We start from the raw sequence: 23,134 nt of genomic DNA on the forward strand, positions 1-23,134 counted from the left end.
AGCAAGGAGACATTTTAATTGTTTATTAATAAACAAGTGTTTTCAGTCAGTGTCAGCCAAAGATGAAGTTGACGATGCTGACTCGCGATCTTCAGTGAACGCGCGCCAGAGAGAAATGCACATTTCATACGATTACATGAGTCTGTCTGTCTTTCGTTTTGAATTGTTCTGTTTAAAAGTAGACATTTCAAAATAGATATATTTCAATTCTCAGGTCTATACGCTGAGTTTCGGTTTATGAGACGAGCTCCAGTTCACCCAGGCGCCTCCGTGTCGAGATTATCTATCGTCTGCTAAATTTACTTCTTATAAATTAAATCCAGGCAAATGGCTGATGAAACATTGATTAAAATTAAGATACAATTCATACAAAACGAAATTCACTTTGAAACGAAAGGTTTTGTGCTTTCTGTTTGATGTCTATGTGAAAGTTTCAAAGCATTAGTGCCGCTTTCAGAGCGCTCACGTCCGTAGTGCTGAACTGTCGCGTCTGTAACATTGTCTTTTCCTCATAAATGCAAACACGAAAAATAAAATAAAATAAAATGAATATTTTATGTAGCCTGTGGAGACTGAGAGCCAACCCTTCTTCATCCGGTGGGTAGTAGCCTACTTGTGATTTGCGCAGTGTAATTCACAGAATTGATTTCTCTGCTACAAGCCTCTGTCACGTATTGTGTGAGCTTGTGACTATTGCCATCGCGCAGATGAGAAGTCCTGATTATATTGTCTGCTATATTTAGGCCTTCTTCTTATTTATTAAGGCAATTGGTTGATGAAACATTGATTAAAATGCGTGGCGCGAGCAATCTCCGACAGTAAACTGATTCTGCTTTGTCTCGGGTAAACAGCTGTTGCGACGCGAGCAGTAACGGCCGCGTCCGGTGTAGACACAGTGTTAAAGCTCATTCTGCCTGATAACGCTACGTTACAACATCAAGCAATATTCCAAAAATGTATATAATTATAAAACTTTATATAGGGCCATTTTGCATTAAGAGTAGCCTAGTTTCACGTTTAGTACATTTTGTTTACTAATTATTTAAAATAGTATAAAAGTACTGTACATATGTAATTAAAAACGTTTTCATTATGATATTATTCATTTTACTTTAGTAAAAAGATCTGAGTTCTTCCTCCACTGGTAGAGATTAGAGGAATTAAGAGTAAAAATAGAAGATAATAAGGTTTTGTCAGTGACACTTTTTATATATTTATTGATACAAGTTATGACTAAATTAAAAGACAAAGTCGTCGTTAGTGAAGATTATGCAACAGTATTTAGAATATAATATAATATAATATAATATAATATAACATGCAATGCAAACTAGTTTGGTTACAGCTCAGCTGTATAATTGTCATTCTATCATTCCCCCTGCCTCCATTACTTATCTGTGTCACACAAGTGTTTGATTACCACATTTGAGTGATCATTGCAAAAGGTGTTTATAAAATATATTTATTCTGTTTATAGCTACTGTGTAAAGTACCCATCAAAAGTTTGTACACATCAATAGGAAAGTGTCCAAATTTTTGACTGGTATACTGTACTATAATACACATAAATAATATTGCTACTGTATTATAATATACACATAAATAATATCGGCCGATATATCGGTATCGGGCTTTTTTTACTCCCTAATATCGGTATCGGCATCGGCCCCCAAAAATCCATATCGGTCGGGCTCTAGTAACAGGTACATGAACGACTCCGTCCATGAATGACGTGTGTGTGTGTGCATGTCCATGGATGACGGGTGAGTGTGAATGTCCACTGATGAAGGTGTGTGGATGTCCCTTCTGGAGGGAGGTAAAAGTTGATGTGTAGGCGTCAGTGTGCCGTCCATGTGACCAGTGAAAACACCTCACCAGTGACTGTTGGTCTCTAGATGACGCTCAACCCAGCAGCCTTCCCAGAAGTTTGTACCCCTGGTCTAACCGTTGCATTGACTGCTCACCTCGCTTTTTGATGCTGAATCCCGGACGAGCCCCCAATTGTTACCGGCCTCAGACCTAGGGGAATCTGGGCAGGTACAAACCCACAGGCTTGATAGCACTGTGGGTTGGAGAGAAGTTGAGATTCTCAAGCGCTGGATGTTTATTTCTCTGGAGTCAAATATCTCAATAATACTATGAGATCATAAACCGTAACTTTAGCCATTACATGGACTATAGAAATGGTCTATAACTATACTGAATACAATAAACAAACCAATATGTAAAGCATTAGTATATATCAGATAAAATTCAAAACCCATTATTTAACATATTGGGAAAATAGATACCCGATGGCCGATAAATGCTGCACATTTATTTTGGCCAATAAATGCTGTCGATTTATTTTGGCCGATATTTGGCCGATATGTGCTTGTTTTTAACCTCTATTTGAAAGATAACATGTAACACAAATAATTGCTTAAGATAGACAAAATTTCTCAAGAAAAACATTTATTGAGCACTTGAACAATGAACAATCTGCACTTGTAGCCTACACTTAAATTAAAAATGTATAATGTAAAAACATATAAATAAATTGTATAAATAATGTATAACAAATATATTAAATAAACAAAACAGGTAAGAAGAAAAAAAACTGTCAAATAAACTTTTCAATGAAAAAATTGTTTAGTGCACTCATAGTGGGACCCTCTGTCTGAAGCACCATCTTCAGCACAGCAATGCTGAGAATGACGCAGGAGATGGACGCCTCTGCCTTACTCATCTCAAAAGTTACTTCCTCAATGGGGCCCAGTGTCTCGATCAAATTTGAGACAAGGGTCCACTGGTCTGCAGTTTGGGTTCTAAACTTTCCATGTTCTCCTACATAAATGTTCAGAGCACGCTTCTGTTCCAGCATCCTCTGCAACAGATGTAGCTTGGAGTTCCAACAGGTGGGAACAGTCTGAATTATGCTGTGCCGGGGGAGGTCAAGTTCTTCTTGAATGTCACTCAGACACTGTTTTGCGAGCACAGAGTGGCTGAAGTGTGACTTAAAACAAGTGTAGCTTAAAACAAGCTACACTTAAAATATACAAGCTACACTTTTTGTGTAGCTTAAAGTGTCTTTAACTTGGCAATAACGTCCCCAACTGCTCTCTGACTGCTGATGCCCTCATTTACCACAAGTTGTAAGGTGTGTGCACTGCAGCTGAGATCTGGTATTTCTGCTAATCTGAGGCCTTTAATCATATTAGCACCACTGTCTCGGAGCACAAGCACAACTCTGTTGTGGGTGAATTCCCAATGTTTCAGCATGCTAAGAAGCACCTTGCTGATGTATTCTCCAGTGTGGGAGCCAGACATGGCCTTAACATATAGTACCACTTGTTTTCTTTCCCAGTCACTATTAATGAAATGGCATGTTAGACTCATCAATGACTCCGTCTCCGCAGACCAACAGTCTGTCGTGAACGACAAATGAGGGCCAGCTTCTCTGGGCTGATCAGTGTTTTGATTTTCCTCTCCACACCTTTCATTATGTTTTCCAGCATGTCTGTACGTTAGTATTTTTCAGTCTTGAGGCTATACCGGGGTTCCAGTGTTCAAATGCCGAAATCCAACATTTCAGACCACTAAATGGCTTGTTGTCTGTAGCAATCATTTCAAGTATTTGTGTAGCAATCTTTTTTGACCTCTGGTCAGAATTTTGTCATTTTCTTTTTAATCGAACATTTGTTCTACAGTAGGCTGACTGAGATTGGCGGAAGCAGCAGCCGCTGCATCTTCTTTTTCTTTTACTGCCTCTTTGTAATCCTGGAGGTGGTTTGCCTTCAGGTGATTCCACATGTTTGTAGTATTTTTACTTTTGCCTTTCTCAGCCCCCATGCTTACTGACTTGCTGCATATATTGCATTTGGCCTTCCCTGGTGTTGGCTGGGTGAAGCGCTGGCATAAGGGGGTGGTTTTCTCTTCAGCCATCTGTAAAAAAGGGGAAAAATACAAGGTTATGTTAGTATTTTTTGAATAGTATCTTGACGTCATCTTCAAGTCATTTTATAGATAGGTATAGATATAAAATCTAAAAAATGTTTCATAATTCAGCTAATAATTCTGTGCATTGTAAGTAATACAAGGCTAAAAAGGTTTCTGTTCTTTTACCAAAAACTGTGCTGAAACATGTATTTTTTTGTTTTTGTTTTTTTTGTTTGTTGATGACAAAACCAAATGGACATAACCTAATTGTCACAAAAAAGGGGGAAAAAAACTTTAGGCTATATGGTCAAAATGGAATCATTTAATAATTTTTAATATATAATATTTTATATAATTTAACTTATAACAATAACGTATTTCATTAGTAAATTGCTGTTGAACGATAGAAACAACCACTAGATGGGAAAATTATATTTTACAATAACTTTAAATGCACCGTCTGTTGTTCTTCAGACAATGGCAGCTGCACTGCTTAACGTCCCGCTGTTGGACCCTATAGTCCATCGGTTTCCAACAGGGGGGTCGCGGCCCACAATGGGGCCTCAGCGAGCTCTGTGGGCTGTGGGGGGTCGCGTCATATTTTGAAATGTTTGGAGCAATGAGCATTAAATAAAAGTCCATTAACTTTTTCCTGTTCAAAATTTATATAATGAGCGAGTTCATCATGAATCCATCAATCCGTGTTTTTGTCTTATCCTGAACCACTATGGTACACCTATAATAATAGCTCAATAATAGCTCCTTCTTTAGGCTGGATGAGGTCTGCTGCTCACTCTGCTGGAAAATGACTCTAGCGGCAGCGTGCAACGAACACGTGTTCCACAACAACAATAACACTAGGCTGCTGACAGATGGGCCTGCCTAATAATCGGCTTGATATACTTGGATATTGGACGATGCCGATGATGTTAAAAAATGCAAAAAATCGGCCGATCAATCGTCCGACCGATTAATCGGTCGACCTCTAGTTCCACAACTAGACAACATGCATCACCTAGACAACCGTACTGGTGATATACTCTTTCGATACATTTTAAAAGAGATTGGAAAGGTATATATAAGGTAAAAATATACCTGTGGGTTGGAAAGAAGTGGAGATACAGAAATTATGTCTTTCTCAAGCGCTGGATGTTTATTTCTGAGCTTGAGCTACCGTCTCCACGGCAACCCACTACAGTGAAGCAGTGCAACAGTGCCATCTACTGGCATAAAGTGAAATACATGGGAATGTTATCTTACGTGTAATAAAAGTAAAAAAACAGGAGGAGGTAACTGTTTTTTTTTCAATTAAACTAATATATGATGCCATTTTCTCTATCCATTACATGATTCCTTGTGTATTTGTGCCTGATTTCATCCCCTTATCTTTGTGAGTGTTCACTGTTGCGGTTTTAGGCTTTGAATAGTTTTGGCTAAATCAAGCCGTCCATGTTATGAGTGCAATATGAACCACATGTTGATTAAGACACAAACTCAGTCAGCCATCTTCCAGGAAAGACAATGATTGAAGTTAATTTGAAATGATGAGACAACAGGATTGAGGATTATTGATTAAAAACAATCCTTGGTCTATTCATTTGGATACCAGTTTGTACTGGACATATTTAGAACAAATATGAGAAAAGAGCTTAAATTACTGCTCAACACATTTCTAAGCTTCATGATGACGCTCATTAAGCACAATGCAGTCTGCAAATGATCATACACTAACTTTTCATCATTTCACATAGCTCACATTTGTTCCTCGAATATTAAGTCAATTACCACATAAGAACATTAGCTACTTGTTGCTACCAATGTTTCACTGGTTTGGACAGAGTATACAGGTAGATCTTCTCCATATGCCAACAGGAATTCTGAAACAGGAGGTTGTACAGGAATTCAAGAAGAAGAATCATAAGAAACACTACCCCTAAAATCCACTGGATCCGTCTACGGAGCGGAATGTCAGCGCCACGTTTTTGATGCGTCCCTAGCTCGCCGTCAAAGTCCACTGGAAGCGTCTCAGACGCGTTTCAGCAGCGGAGCGTTGGTCTCCACAGGGTGTTTTATTTTGAAAATCGACCGGATCCTCTATGCCGTTCTGTGTCTGACTTCCTGCTCGGTACGATGTACTCTGTGCTGCTTGACGCGGCAAGCGGCGAAAATAGACCTGCTACCTATTCTCTGCGGAGCGGATCAGAGAGACTCTTCTGGGACGCTTCTGAGACGCGCTGCGTCCGCTGCTGGTGGACTTAAGAGCATTGACTATAATGGCCGCGATTAGCTCCGGCATCCGCGACGCTGACGTTCCGCGCCATATACGGATCCAGTGGATTTTAGGGGTTAGTTATTAACCCTCTGGTATGAGGTGTATTCTGGACCCTGGAGGTTTTTTGACATGCCCTGACATTTGTGCTTATTTACTTTACATATAACATTTTCATGGCTAAAGTCTGATTACACTGTATTGAGCAAACACTACAATAATCTGAGCAGCATGTACAGTATGTACACATTTTTGTGTGGTTAGTGAAAAGGTATGTTTAAGTCACTGAAATAAGGCCATAAAACTCATACTGATACTCATATAGCCTAGAGGTTCTCTTACGAGAGTATCTCTCGTACTGCGTAATATCTTACGAAAAGAGGGGAAAACCTCTTTTCCACGAGATATTGAAGCCAAAAATTATCCTTAATTTTGAATTAATGTAAAACGCTGTGCAGCAGCATGCAGACATAGGCAAGACGGCTTGCGCGCCTATTGGCTGCCCTGCGGCAACAGCAGCAGCCTATCGAGAGAGGCTCTGCGTGACACATATCCAATGGGGGCATCTCGCACCCATTTCGTCACGTCCCGCCAGAAAGGGCGTGGTCTCGCCCTATAAACATAGCTCGATTAGGCTGGTACAACTGATTTTCATCTCTTCAGCGAAGCATCACCGCATTGCTGGATCTGTAGTGAGAAGCCACGCCGTCTGAGAAAAAGCACACAGCGGGACGAGCCTTGAGTCTGAAGTCGCTGGCATCGCCGCCTTTAGCCGCCGTACCTGCTACGCTTTCCGGCGTTATATCCTTTTCTGCAAGTGTGTGTGTGTGCTCGACACACATTTTTTCACTGTCTCTCTCCCTCTCCTAAAAGAGCTGCGTCTTTTTCAAGATGCATAGATCCTGCGGCTCGTGCCGGGCCACACTCAGTGAAGAGGATCGCCATGTCATCTGCGTTTCCTGCCTGGGTGTGGATCATGCGGCTCTCGCTCTCGTCGACGGCGGATGCCCTCACTGTGAGCTAGTGCCGATGGTTACTCTGAGGGCTCACCTGGCATCATTCTCAGAGCCTGCACTTCAGCCGGCTGTAGCGCCGCGCCGTAAAATCGCCGTGCCCAGCGCGGCCCCGAGCCTTCTCCTGCCCGCCAAAGCTCGCCGGTTCGCCCGCCAGCTTCGCCGAAATCGCTCGAGTCCCTCGTCTGTCGCCGCTTCCGCCATTGAGGTCGACGAAAAAGCCCAGAGCCTTCTCCAGCCCGTGATAGCTCGCCGGTTCGCCCGCCATCTTCACCAGCTTCACTCGAGTCGCTCGCTGACGGCCAACGCTTCTGCCGCGCGCCGCCGCTTCCGCCGTTAATGACGAAGAGATAGCTGCATCTGTAGAAAAGGCCAGCTTCTCTATCCTGGCGTCGGACAGTGAGGACTGGGCGAGCTCTGTGGACCTCCCCCCCTCTGCCCGCGAGTCGTCAGTGAAACGGGCCAGCATCAAAACCGCTGCGCGGCTAGCTTTCTTTATGTTACAAGAAAGCTACCCCGCCCCCCGTGGACATGCGTCACCGGCGACATGAGGAAAGAGTGTGTTTTGGTCCCGCCGAGGCCGGACCAATCTCCATTTCTCAAACATTTCTCAGCTTCTCTTAGTTTGAGTGGCTGAAAATGTCAATATTGCAGCAATTAGCCTGTTGTATAACACGCACGCCTGCAAACAAACGCCAACACACACAAACTGTGATGACGCTCTCTTATCTGCTCGAGCTATTTTAATCTTTTGTTGTTTCCCCCTGTGGCCAAACCCAAAGCCTTCGCACGAGAGACCCGAGTTCGATCCCAGGTCTCGCAGCAGATAAAATTTAGTCTCGCCGCGGCCAGACTTGCACCGAAACTTTTCGCTCGTTCAGTTCCAAGAAAATGCGACTGTTCCAGTGTATTTTGCAGTAAACATGTCGGTACCATGGCCCGCTTGCCTGCACAAAAATTCCGTTTCCATGGCGACCCAGAAAAATCATATAAGCAGTGTATTTTCTGGTATTCCGGCCACAGCCGATGGTGTTATGAGTGTAATAAAAATGCCCACAGCCCAGTGTTCATTTCTACACACAAACACAGCCGGCCACAGTGCAGGGCTCACACAAATGAGATCGACTCATGTCATTGTGCATTAAATGTAGTGAATGTGCCCACAACCCAGTGCCCACAAACACTACACACTGCATGTGCCACGTTTTCTGTAAAACGAAACCAACACACATACAGTCAGCTAAGACCCACGGTGTTTAAGTCTCGCCACGGCCAGACTCCACCGAAACTTCTCGCTCGTTCAGTTTCAAACAATGTGACTGTTCCGGTGTATTTCACAGTAAACAAGCCGGCACCACAGCCCGCTTGCCTGCACACTAATGCCATTTTTACGGCGACCCAGATAAATCCCAAAAGAGTGTATTTTCTGGTATTCCGGCCATGGACGATGGTGTTATGAGTGTTGTAAGAATGCCCACGTCTCAGTGCCCATTCCCACACACAGACACAGCCCGCCACAGTTCAGGGCTAGCACAAATAAAATCAACTCATGTCGATTGTGCAAAAATGTAGTGAATGTGCCCACGACACAGTGCCCACAGACACTACACGATGCGTGTCCCTCGTTTTCTATAAAAACAAAACCGACACACATTCGGTCAGCACAAGCCGACGGTGTTCTCAGTGCAGTGAATGTTCCCGCCGTCCCATGCCCACATTCCTTCACAGACACGCTCAACCCCAAAGGGTTTGTCCCGCTCGCTCTCTCTCCACAACCTGTCATAGAGAATTCGAGCGCGCCTCCCGCCTCGCACACTATAAACACAGTGTTTATGTCTCAGCACACCGAAGCTCTGTAGCCGCCGCTATGCCGCGGCCAGAGCCCGGATTTCATTCTACCCCTAGCTATTCACGCAGATGCGTGGGCAAAGCTTCCCGGGGTATCAGAATGGGTGTTGAACACTATAAAAAGAGGCTGTTCGCTACAGTTCGCTCGACGTCCCTGCCGTTACACGGCGCAAGTAGAAACCACGGTAAACAACGAAGTATCTCATCTAATTCGAGCTGAAATAGCAAAACTGCTGAGCAAAGGGGCCATAGAACCTTTATCTCAGGCTCAGAGCGAAGGGGCATACAGCAGATATTTTCTGGTACCGAAAAAAGACGGGGGTCTCAGACCCATTCTAGATCTCCGACAGCTGAACAGAGTGCTTATGAAGCGTCAGTTCAGAATGCTGATAACCAGGAAAATCCTTGCGCAAGTGCGCCAGGGAGACTGGTTTATGTCAATAGATCTGAAAAACGCCTATTTCCAAATAATACAAATAGCGTCACGTCACAGGCGATTCTTGAGATTCGCCTTCGAGGGCCAGGCATATCAATACACAGTCCTACCGTTCGGCCTATCTCTAGCACCCCGTACATTTATGAAGTGCATGGACGCGGCCCTCGCACCCCTGAGACTTCAGGGCATGCGAGTTTTGAACTACTTGGATGATTGGCTCGATCACATTCAGAGCTCATAGAACACAGAACCACATTACTCAAGCATCTCAAGAATCTGGGTCTCACAGTCAATTGGGTGAAGAGTTCGCTGTTTCCCAGCCAGAAAATCTATTTTCTGGGAACAGTGAAGGACTCGCTGTCTGTGACAGCACGTCTGTCGCCACAGTGAGAACTGGACATTCAGCGCGCCGCGAAATCCTTTCGCCGCGGCTCTATAGTCCCGCTCAAAAGGTTTCAGAAAATGCTGGGCCTCATGGCCTCGGCATCTTCAGTACTCCAGATGGGCCTGCTTCGCATACGCCCACTGCAGTTATGGCTGAAAGTGCGAATTCCACCCCGGGCATGGACCTCTGGTCTGTTTCGCCTCAGGGTCGACATGAAATGCGTTTCGGCTCTGGAACCTTGGACAATAGCCGACTGGTATCAGTCAGGCGTGAGTCTGGGGACTCCCTCGAGTGTGACGGTGGTGTCCACGGACGCCTGCACCTCGGGATGGGGAGCGCTGCTCGAGGGCAGACCGTTCTTCGGCCAGTGGTCAGAACGGGAAAAGCTCCTACGCATAAACTGTCTAGAAATGCTGGCAGTCGACAACGCGCTATGGCGCTTTTGTCCCCAGATAAAAGGCCGCCACGTCTTAGTCCGGTCGGACAACATGTCAGTGGTGGCATACATAAATCACCAGGGTGGTGTCAGGTCTGGGCTCAGCACAACCTGCTTTCACTGAAAGCAGCGCATGTGCCTGGTCGCCTGAATCTGGGACCAGACCGTCTGTCCAGAAACAATGTCCCAGCAGGGGAATGGTCGCTGCACCTGCAGACGATCCAACTGCTGTGGGAGACATTCGGCAGAGCGCAGGTGGACCTGTTCGCGTCCCAAGAAAGCGCTCACTGTCTGAACTTTTTCTCCAAGAGCAGGGATGCACTGGCCCACTTATGGCCCCGCTGCCCCCTCTATGCTTTTCCCCCGTCTCGCTCCAGCCTCAAGTGCTGGAACAAATCAGGGAAAACGGATGCCCAATAATACCCGTGGTTCCGCTCTGGACAAACCAGAATTGGTTCCCAGTCCTAATGCGAATTGACCAGCACTGCCCCGTGGCCGATACCGGTGAGGAGAGACCTCCTCTCTCAGGCAAAGGGCTCGATTTGGCATCCTCGCCCGGAATTATGGCACCTACATGCATGGGCCATCAACGGGTACCCGCTAACCTCCCAGAGGGAGTTTTAAATACAATCACGCAGGCTAGAGCCCCGTCTACTAGACGGCTCTATTCCTCAAAGTGGTCAGTGTTCTTTGCCTGGTGTCAAGTTCAGGGCTTTTCACCCGCAGACTGCAGGGTTACGGAAGTGCTCTCCTTCCTTCAGGAGCTGCTGGATAAGGGCAGAACCCCATCCACGCTCAAAGTATACTTGGCGGCCATAGCGGCGTTTGCAAAACCGACGTTTGGCCAGTCACTGGGGAAAAATGACCTGGTCGTGCGATTCCTCAGGGGAGCTCGGAGGCTGAATCCTCCCAGACCCCCCTCAGTCCCTGTGTGGGACCTTTCTACGATTTTGGAAGCCATGAAAGGTGCCCCATTCGAGCCAATCCATTTGTCAGACTTTGGGACTTTGGTGTCGGATCCCAGTACGCACGGCGTTTTGCATTGTGTTCCCCATAGCGTAAGATATTACGCATCACGAGAGATACTCTCGTAAGAGAACGTACTCGGTTACTAATGTAACCTCGGTTCTCTCTAGAGAGGGAACGAGTACTGCGTATCTTGCCGTGCATACACAGCTCTGGTTCGCTTCGGCCTTGAAAACCAGTTGTACCAGCCTAATAGAGCTATGTTGTTAGGGCGAGACCACGCCCTTTCTGGCAGGACGTGACGAAATGGGCGCGCAATGCCCCCATTGGATATGTGTCACGCAGAGCCTCTCTTGATAGGCTGCTGCTGTTGCCGCAGGGCAGCCAATAGGCGCGCAAGCCGCCTTGCCTATGTCTGCATGCTGCTGCACAGCGTTTTACATTAATTCAAAGTTAAGGATAATTTTTGGCTTCAATATCTCGTGGAAAAGAGGTTTTCCCCATAGCGTAAGATATTAGGCAGTACTCGTTCCCTCTCTAGAGAGAACCGAGGTTACGTTAGTAACCGAGTACGTTTTGCTTCAAGAAAATGTGAAATTCATCCTGCCCACTCATTCACATAAAACAATAAAGTGATTTAAAATTTGATTTCATAGATGCACATATGTTTTCAATGTATTTTCATGCAGTACATGAAACAACATTTTTATATTTAAAAAAAAAATGTATTATTGTTTAGCACATTAGAAACCTATATGTTTGAGCAGATATTCATAAACACAGCATTTGACCATAAACACTGGTCTAAACATTCTAGCATACATCACGTTATAGTGTAAATACTCATATTACTTTTATATCGTTCTGTCTTTTCTATCATATTATAAAGCATCAAATACTCTCGTGTCGTAAGACATTTAGATATTTAGACATGAAAGGTTCCCTTTCTGGCTATATATTTCATATTTCAACGTTTCACTCGATTTCACACATTTTAGTCTGGTGTTTGGTAAAAGTCTTCCTAGTAAAATGTGTATATGTTTATGTAAGCTAATAATAACATGTTAACTAATGTAAATATGATACATGGGGAAAATTTATTCTCTGTCAGCGCCCCCTATCATGCAGGTGTGAATTAGCAGAAAGCAGTCAATCGGTTTGCTTTCAGTGTGAAAGCTCTGTTTGACGCAGATTCGCTTAGCTTTATTGCGTCGCATGTGAAAGGGCCTTTGATATTGTTCCTTTTTATTTTTGTATTGTTGCTTGGGGTTTTCTTTTACTTATTTTGCTCTTTGTCCATACAACATCCACATGGTTATGGCTACTCTTTGGTATGCTTTTATTAGCATGGCAGTAGCCTTTCTCAGCAGGCATGTCAGCACTCACTATGATCCATTTGTTGTGGTAACTAGATAATGGAAAACAATAAGCTCAGCTGAACTCAGATCAGTACCATTGTCCCTTATGGGAGCTGGCTGTGATGGAGATCGCAGAGCTGGCAGCAACCTACATGTTGCTTTCATAGTATCATTATTGTAATGTAATAAAGTGCATTACTGTAATACATAACATTACAGGGTTTTAATATGTCATCTGTACAATTGTCACTGAGAAGATAACCGACTGAACTCATATGATAAATCTGATACATCATTTTGTTTGCAATTTGTTTCCTTTAGGGTGTCTTCATAAAATGCGAATGTGAACACGAAATGCATTGTTGGATTGTGATTTCTATGGTATGAGTTGCTGTCTCCTGCTCACTCCTTTTTTCCCCATAGATTATTTTTGGCTGAGTCACTCTGTGAGTTGCTCTCCCAAGGTCAAGCCAATGAGATCACAGTTTTAAAAATAAATTATTCTCATCTGCACGAATAGGACAATCTAGTGCTGCTCGTCGTGTTCACCTCTGAGGTAATGGTAAAGGAAAAAGTTCAACACTTGACTCTGGCAAAATGTACATTTTCTCCTTCTAGCCATTTATCTACTAATGAGACAAAAGCAATAAAAACTTTGATTTCGTTTGAAAGAAAAAAATACTGTGTGCATGTCTGGTTTTATTAAGAGACCTCTAATACTTGTCTTGGATGAACTGTCAAAGATTTTGACTTGGAGTTGTTTATTGTCTAGTGACTAAAATTAAACATTAGACTGGATAATTGCTTTTATCTTATGTAACTAATCTTGGGATACAATGATCATTTATCATTCTGAAATTGTTGTCAGAAGAAACTTATGAACAATATTTATGCTAAATAAAAAGTGATGTTTTATTCAATGGTTTTAATTGTAGACTAGGGCTGCACGATTTGGGGAAAATGTCATATTGCAATTATTGAGGTCAATAATGTGATTGCGATATGCGATTATAATAAACAAATTGTTTCATGAGTCAACTTACTTAGTTCTCAAGGAAAATGCATACACGGATTAGTGATAATGCTGAAATGTGTATTTCTCAACTCAGTGATTTCAAATTAAAATAATATTTTTTACAAAATTAAATAATGACATCTTTGCATTACTGCAAACTTGTTAACTGTCTCAATAGTAAAATGGTATAAAAAAAAATAGAACAATAAATAAAACATTTGTATGCTCATGAAAATAAGATATTTTGAACATTCTGTCTTAGATTTTTATTCTAAATTGATGAGTAGAGAAGGAGCCCCGCCTTAATGGGTGGAGCCAAAACGTAAGATGATGAAACACTCCTTGCGAGAGAGAGAGCAGATGGCGCGATTCTGAAGAGAGAAGAAATTTGAATTAGAACCGAGAATAACTATCAGTTGTATTGGAGAAATAACTTTTGAGAGACTTTGAAACTAAAGTGAGGATTGAGGACAACGACAACCAACGCTGTCTCCTTGGCTGAAGGTAATTTGGGCAAGGGAATGAAATGGGCTGCCTTCGAGAACTGGTCCACCACGGTCAAAACTACCGTGTGACCCTCGAAGGGTGGGAGGGCGGTGATAAAATCTAGCGCGATATGGGACCAGGGTCTCGAAGGCACCGGCAGCGGTTGGAGTAACCCATCTGGAGGTTTATTGGAAGTCTTACCCGTGGCACAAACTGAGCAAGCCAATACAAAACTGCGAACGTCACGAGCCATGAGAGGCCACCAGAATCGTCGCTTAACCAAAAACATTGACTCCTGGATAACAAGCCACATTGGAACAATGACCCCACTGAATGACGCTGGACCGTAAACTCTTCGGCACAAAGAAACGTGGGAGGTGCCGGTGGGCAACGAGTCGGAGGCGTCACCCCTTCTAATGCCTTCTTGACCTTCGATTCGACCTCCCATGTGAGTGTAGAGATGAATAGATTCTCTGGTAAAATGCACTCGGGAGTAGACGGGCGATCGGAATGGTCAAAAAAGCGCGATAAAGAATCAGGTTTGATGTTTTTGGAACTCGGGCGGTACGAGAGAGTAAGTCAAAACGTCCGAAAAAAAGAGCCCACCGAGCCTGCCTGGAATTAAGTCTTACGGTCAGAGGCGCGGCTAGTCGGCTGAAATTGCGAATAAAAAGCCGGTAAAAATTGGAGAACCCCAGAAACCTCAGTAGGGCCTTTCGGGAATCTGGACTTGGCCAATTCACCACAGCCTTAACCTTGTCAGGATCCATGCGCATTCCCTCAACCGAGATGATGTGACCTAGAAAAGGAACAGACTGTGCATGAAAAACGCATTTCTCCGCCTTGACAAAAAGACCATTCTCTAGCAACCTCTGAAGCACTTGTCGAACATGTTGCACGTGTTCCTGGAGAGACGAAGAAAAAATCAATATATCATCCAGGTAGACATATATGAACTGATCGATCATGTCTCGCAACACGTCATTGACAAGTGCTTGGAAGACCGCTGGGGAGTTGGAAAGGCCAAACGGCATAAGCAAATATTCAAAGTGCCCCCTAGGGGTGTTAAAAGCGGTCTTCCATTCATCCCCCTCCCTGATGCGGACCAAATGATAAGCATTCCTTAAATCCATTATTGTGAAGATAGATGCTCCTTGCAACCTCTCCAAAGCTGAAGACATCAACGGCAAAGGATAAGTATTCTTTACCGTGATGTTGTTCAACCCCCAGTAATCAATACAAGGTAGCAACGATCCTTCTTTCTTCCCCACAAAAAAGAACCCCGCCCCCGCTGGAGAAGAGGAAGGGGGGATGAATCCCGTTGCTAGAGAATCAGAAATGTATTTCTCCATGACCTCTCTCTCTGGGACAGAGAGTGAATATAACTTGCCCTTAGGCGGAGACGTACCTGGCAGTAAGTCTATAGCACAGTCATAGGGACGATGCGGAGGAAGAGAATCAGCCCGAGACTTACTGAACACCTCCTTCAGATCCCGATACTCCGTGGGCACATTTGATAAATCCACTGTCTCCTCCTGTAACACATGAACAGGAACAGACAGACAGGCAGACACAAGACAAGACTTATGACAAAAACTGCTCCATGATGCCACCGAATTGATTTGCCAGTCTATTTTGGGGTTGTGACGGGTGAGCCATGGGTGACCAAGAACGATGGGTGCTAGTGGAGTGTCCAGAATGTAAAAGGAAATAGTCTCAGAATGATTGCCGGATGTGATGAGTGCGATGTCTTCGGTGAAATCGTGGGGAGTCTTTGTCCATTGTGGGCATGAACGTCGATCTGGTGTGAAAGGGGTTTGAGGGGAATTTGAAATCTTAGTGCAAATGAATGGTCCATGGTCCTCCGCCCCTGAGTCCAGTAGTGCCCGACAATCGTGGAGGTGAGTTGACCATCGAAGCCTTACCGGGAGGAAGGTAGATGTCGATGAGGTCTTCTCGGTAGAGATCCCACCCGACAGTAGCCTCATATTTACTGCCGGGCTGGGCCTTTTAACGGACAATTGAAAGCGAAATGTCCCGCTCCACCACAGTATAGACAAAGGCCCAGGGATCTCCGCCTCTCCTTCTCCTCCCGGGGAAAGCCGGGCTCGAGCCACCTGCATGGGCTCGTGATCGTAGATGGGGCTGACCACGCCCTCGCCTCCTGGACGCTGCCCTTCGATCCCTCCAGGAAAACGATTAGGATGAAAACGTTTGCTGAATCGAGACAGCCGTGCATCCACTCTCAGAGCCAGCGCAATGAGATCTTTAAGTCCGGTGGGCAGGTCCACGGCGTAGATCTCCTTCTGGACGCGGTCAGCCAGCCCATGCAGGAACATGTCCCACTGCGCCTCCTCGTTCCATCGGCTCTCGGCTGCCAGGGTTCGGAATTCAATAGAAAAGTCAGATACTTTACAGATGTACAGCTTATGTACGCTCAACGGCTGTCCGAATTTGCTCACTCGTTTTCATACACTCCTTGAAGTGAACAGTATTAGTGGACTGGGAATAGGCCTAACTTAGTGAATGAGGGTTTAGGGGGCGATTTCGGATTCAAACCATGTTCTCAAGCAGTGAAAAATAGAGGACACTGACAACGCGCTGACAGACAGGACCGAGCAGGTAATATTATGGAACAAAGTCTCAACTTTCAAATTTGGTCAGTCAAAGAAAATTAAACAATAAATATGCCTACCGTTCTGTGGCTATTTAATGTGTCGTGACAGACTGCCTCAGTTAAAGCCAAGTTCAAATCCACCGACGTTAATCTACTAACTCTCCTGGCTGCTTTGTCGGACAAAAATGGTGGATTTTGATTGGTCAGATCGCATGTCAATCAAACTCCCTGCGAAGGATGAATTGACGCTAATGTTAATTTAAAAGTGAAAGTGAAGTGCTGCCGCACCAGCTTTTTATAAGCGATGTAAAAAAAAATTAGTTATGTTCTCAAATTAGCGCCATTTCAGGGCACAATTTTACGCATTTTACGTTTGCCTTTAAAATTAGCGATTTAAAAGCCCCCACCGGTGATACCGGTATTACCGGTGTTGTCACGTCGATCAACCGGTGGGAAAATATCCTCACCATCACATCCCTAATGCATATGTTAACCCTTTCACGTTTAATTTTAAAATATTCTAACTGACTCCCCAGAGTGAGTTTTTTCAAGGCGGCCGTTATTTTAGAACATTCCCCCTTAATGTTTCCATGGCAACTGGCAATATTTGTCACGTGACGTACCGCAGGTACAGCGGTACCCTGCCGCTGGACCCTGGCGGCGGAGTGCGGCTGGAATGAGGAGGCGCAGTGGGATATGTTCCTGCATGGGCTGGCTGACCACGTCCAGAGGGAGATCTACGCCCTGGATCTACCCACCACTCTCAACGGGTTGGTCGACTTGGCTCTGCGGGTGGACGCTCGACTGTCTAGGGTCGAGCGCCGAGTCCCGTCCACCCGTACCTTCGCAGGGGCCGACCCTCCACGATCCAGCGGCAGGGACGTGGTCAGCCCCGTCTACGATCCCGAGCCCATGCAGGTGGGTCGAGCTCGGCTTTCCCGGGAGGAGAGGGAGAGGCGGAGATCCCAGGGCCTTTGCCTGTATTGTGGAGGAGCGGGACATTACGCATACAACTGCCCGGTAAAAGGCCAAGCCCGATAGTAAGATTGAGGCTACTATCGGGTGGGATCTCCGCTAGGAAGACCTCATCATCTACCTCCACACTCCTTCCGGTAAGACTTAGGTGGTCAGTCCAACAGCACGACTGCCATGCACTTCTGGACTCTGGGGCTGAAGGTAATTTTATGGACCACACTTTTGCACTGAAGATTCAGATTCCCCTCAGACCCCTCACTCACAGAATTGCAGTTCACGCACTCAACGGACAAGAACTCCCCACCATTTCCCTTTGCACTGAAGACATTACCCTCACCACTTCCGGCAATCATTCTGAGACTATTTCATTCTACATCATGGACTCACCTCTTGCACCCGTCGTCCTCGGACATCCCTTGCTCATCCGTCACAACCCCGTGTGGACTGGCACCATAGATCAGTACGGGAGTGGAGCAAGGAATGTCATAAGTCTTGTCTCGTGTCTGCCTGTTCGTCTGTGCCTGTTTCTGTGTTTCAGGAGGAAGCAGGGGATTTGTCTAACGTGCCTGCGGAGTACCTGGACCTGAAGGAGGTGTTCAGTAAGTCTCGTGCTGCTTCTCTCCCTCCGCATCGTCCCTATGACTGTGCTATAGACTTATTGCCAGGTAAGTCTCCGCCGAAAGGCAAGTTATATTCACTTTCTATTCCAGAAAGGAAGGCTATGGAGAAATATATTTCTGATTCTCTAGCAACCAAGTTCATTCGCCCTTCCTCTTCTCCAGCGGGGGCGGGATTCTTTTTTGTGGGGAAGAAGGATGGTTCTCTGCGACCTTGCATTGATTACCGAGGGCTGAATAACATCACGGTAAAGAATACTTATCCTTTGCCGTTGATGTCTTCAGCCTTCGAGAGATTGCAGGACGCATTCCATCTTCACAAAATTGGATTTACGTAACGCTTATCATTTGGTTCGCATTAGGGAGGGGGGTGAATGGAAAACTGCGTTTAACACCCCTAGGGGGCACTTTGAATATTTGGTAATGCCTTTCGGGCTGTCCAACTCCCCGGCAGTTTTCCAGGCACTGGTCAATGACGTGTTGCGAGATATGATCGATCAGTTCATATATGTCTACCTGGATGACATATTGATTTTTTCTTCTTCTCTCCAGGAACACGTGCAACACGTCAGACGAGTGCTTCAGAGGTTGCTAGAGAATGGGCTTTTTGTCAAGGCGGAGAAATGCGATTTTCATGCACAGTCGGTCCCTTTTCTAGGGTACATCGTCTCGTCTGAGGGAGTGCGGATGGACCCTGAGAAAATCAAGGCTGTGGTAGATTGGCCAAGCCCAGATTCCCGCAAGGCCCTGCAGAGGTTTCTGGGATTCGCCAATTTCTACCGGCGTTTTATTCGCAATTTCAGCCAACTAGTCGCACCTCTGACTGCCTTGACCTCCCCCAGAACGACGTTCAGGTGGTCAGACACAGCCGAAGCTGTGTTCTCCAAACTGAAAGGCCGCTTTGTTTCAGCCCCCATCCTTGTCGCCCCTGATTCATCACGTCAGTTCGTGGTGGAGGTCGACGCATCAGAGGTGGGAGTAGGCGCAGTATTGTCCCAAAGCTCTTCCACAGACGACAAGATGCATCCCTGCGCGTTTTTGTCTCATCGTTTATCTCCAGCCGAACGCAATTACGACATTGGTAACAGAGAGTTGTTGGCAGTTAAGTTAGCGTTGGAGGGATGGCGCCACTGGTTAGAAGGTTCGGGGGTACCTTTTATTGTCTGGACTGATCACAAGAACCTAGAATACATCAGAACCGCCAAAAGATTGAACTCCAGGCAGGCTCGGTGGGCATTGTTTTTCTGTCGTTTCGATTTTTCTCTTTCATACCGTCCGGGTTCCAGGAACATCAAACCCGATTCATTATCCCGCATATTTGATTTTTCCGAACGCCCGTCTACTCCCGAGTGCATTTTGCCCGAAACTCTATTCGTTTCCACACTCACATGGGGGGTCGAATCGAGGGTCAAGAAGGCCTTAGAAGGGGTAACGCCTCCGTCCGGTTGCCCACCGAATCGCTTGTTTGTGCCGGAGGGATTACGGTCCGATGTTATCCAGTGGGGTCATAACTCCAACGTGGCTTGCCATCCAGGAGTTAATCGCACTAGTTTTTTAGTCAAGCAACGATTCTGGTGGCCACTTATGGCTCGCGACATTCACGATTTTGTCTTGGCTTGCTCGGTTTGTGCCACTGGTAAGACTTCCAATCGACCCCCAGACGGGTTACTTCAGCCGCTGTCGGTTCCCTCGAGACCCTGGTCCCACATCGCACTAGATTTTATCACCGCCCTCCCGCCCTCTCAGGTTAACACAGTCGATTTGACTGTAGTGGACCGATTCTCGAAGGCAGCCCATTTTGTTCCCTTACCCAAATTACCCTCAGCTAAGGAGACAGCGGTTACGGTCGTAGATCACGTTTTTCGTTTACATGGCCTTCCAATTGACGTGGTTTCCGACAGGGGACCCCAGTTCGTGTCCAAATTTTGGCGAGAGTTTTGCAAATTACTAGGGGCGACTGTTAGTCTGTCCTCAGGGTTTCATCCCCAGAGCAATGGTCAGACCGAGAGAGCCAACCAGGATTTGGAGAGAGTGTTGCGATGTTTGGTTTCCAAGAATCCTTCCTCTTGGAGTCAACAACTCTCTATGGTGGAGTACGCCCACAATACGTTGCCAGTGTCGGCTACGGGCCTATCTCCGTTTGAGTGTAGCGTAGGTTACCAGCCACCAATTTTTCCCAGTCTGGAATCCGAGGTCGCGGTCCCCTCCACTCACGCCTTTGTTCAGAGGTGTCACCGCACCTGGACTAGAGCCCGTGAGACTCTACTCCAGGTGGGGGCGTGCACTAAGGCTAAGGCCGATCGCCACAGGTCGAAGCCTCCCGTATACGTCGTTGGTCAAAAAGTGTGGCTTTCAACCAAGAACATTCCTCTTCGATCCGTATCTAATAAACTTGCTCCCAAATTCATTGGCCCGTTTACTGTCACCAAGATCATTAGTCCGGTGGCAGTCCGCCTCAAATTACCTCCCGCGTACAGGAGGATCCATTCCGCCTTCCATGTATCTAAGATTAAGCCCATGTTTCATTCTCATATTAATCCGCCAATCCCGGTTCCTCCCCCACCGCAACTCGTAGATGGGGAGACCACGTATTCGGTTAATCGTATACTGAACTCTAGGCGGAGAGGACGCGGATTTCAGTACTTGGTGGACTGGGAGGGTTACGGTCCGGGGGAGAGAAGTTGGGTGCCTGCTAGAGACATACTGGATCACTCCCTCATCGATGATTACAATCGACAGGGTAAGGAGTCTGGGAACGCCAGGAGGCGTTCTTAGGAGGAGGGGTACTGTCACGGTAGACGCATTCTCTGTTCCTTCTCGTCTCGTGTTTATGTTGTGGTATGAATGCACTTGTGTAGTGGGCGTGAGTGTATGACATCACCTGATCCACTTCAGCTGATCTCCATTCACTTCACCAGCTGCAATCAATCTCACCACTCTACTTATACTTACCGCTGTTCTATCATCCTTGTCAGATCGTTGTTTGATGTCGTTCGTGTTGGTGTTCCGCTGTCCAGTTCCTGCCTTGTGTTTCCTGTTCCTCGTCTTCGTCGTTGGGTTTTCGTCTGCTGTCTCACCGTCACCGCACCTCTTCACTTCATCACGGATCCTGACCACCGAAGTCCCTGTGTCACCTTTTTTACATCTGCATGTACTGCTTAAATCATCATTAAATCCTGTTTACTTGCTATTGCTTCCCGTCGTTCATCTCACATCATGACAGTGACGCCGGGCCTGGCAGGAACAGTTCTCTTGTGATTCATTGTGGCTGTTGCATCAAAGCTGAATAGATTTCCAAAATGTTTTGTGACCCATGACTCAAAACGCATTCAGTGGTTGTGTAATAAGGGTGTCACGATTTCGATTTTAAATCGAAATCGATCGAAATTAATTCACAATCTCAGAAATCGAAATAAAAAATGGGATCGTCGATGCTGCCACGCCCCCATGTCGCGCCCGTGATGGAAAGTTCGGATCGTTTTACTGACTCTATTGTTCAGTCTCGTTCATCAAAATTAACTAATCTTTTTTCTAGTCATTTCAGGGGCTTTAAATGTTATACTTTTAACAGGCAAATTCCCCGAACACATCCACCTACGCAATCTTGATCATATTCTGAATTAAGAAATCATTATAATGCAGTCAAAAATAATTTACAGGGAACATTAATAATTAATTGACCTTCCGAGTCTTTTGTTCATTTGTCGCATGACAGAGGCAATGAACGGATCGTTCATGAACGACTCATCACGGCGCGGGGAAAAATACACACGTGTTGAAAGGCTGTGATTCCTCTGACTTAGATTCTATGCCCGAGCCCGAACTTGGCCCGACCCGGGCTGATATTTCCCGTCAATATCCTCTGGCCGGGCTCTTGATCTATAAACGTGCGGCAATAGAGTGCGGCGCGGGACTAGATTTGATGGCCGAGTGCGAGCGCGGGCGGTAATGCACTCACTCTGTGTGTGCGGGAGAATAAAACGATTCGCAGACTCCCGCAAACTAGAAATATCTATGAATAAAACATAAAAACTAATAAATTTGTATTTATCTGTTGCAGAAAAGCAACAAGAACAACTAAAACAAAATAGAAACGATTTACAGGCCAGAGATTCTATTTATAACATGTTTGCAGCGTTGAGCGATTTAGCCAATCACAGACATATGTGTAGATTTCTTGAACGCAATGACCAATCAGAAGCATTTAAGATAGACTCTCCTCACCGCTCAAAACAGACTTTTTGTTCAGTGCTGAATTCTGTAAGCTGCCAAATCCTCTAATTATAACAAACAAAGTGTAGACTATATATTATGAAAGATTCATTGTGCAGTCAGCTTCATTGATAATAACAGAGATGTGTGAGATTGCGATTAACTGATGTCAGCTTTTTAGGAGCAACATCAACCTGTGCTTAAAAAAAAAAAGTAAAAATCGAGAATCGAATCGAACCGTGACCTTAGAATCGAAAATGTAATCGAATCGAGGATTTGGAGAATCGTGACACCCCTATTGTGTAATGTAAATTTACACATCATGTTTGCATTCAAATTAATATTTGGGAGTTTATTTGAAACAACAGTATGCTTGAGATATTGGCTAGTCTGCTAGATGGCTGCAAACTGTGGAATGGTTTCCCTGAACGGAGTTGCGGCTCAATGAGACACAGAGTTACGAGACACGCCCCGCTCAGGAAATCCATTCCGCAGTTTGCAGTCAGCTAGCAGGATAGCATTGAGCAGCATTGCAGCTGGCCAACATGTCCGCTGCGTGGAAATACTTCACACTAGAAACACC

General features: G+C 45.4%; 1 pseudogene; it reads right to left on the minus strand.

Moving 5' to 3' along the window:
- Positions 1 to 2,602: 2,602 nt before the first annotated feature.
- Positions 2,603 to 18,075, minus strand: LOC143749300 (zinc finger BED domain-containing protein 4-like; annotated as a pseudogene).
- Between the last annotated feature and the right edge of the window lie 5,059 nt (positions 18,076 to 23,134).

This window comes from Siphateles boraxobius, unplaced genomic scaffold (assembly GCF_051911475.1).
Source record: "Siphateles boraxobius isolate OS27281-9 unplaced genomic scaffold, OSU_SipBor_1 24, whole genome shotgun sequence".
NCBI classification, from domain to species: Eukaryota; Metazoa; Chordata; class Actinopteri; order Cypriniformes; family Leuciscidae; genus Siphateles; species Siphateles boraxobius.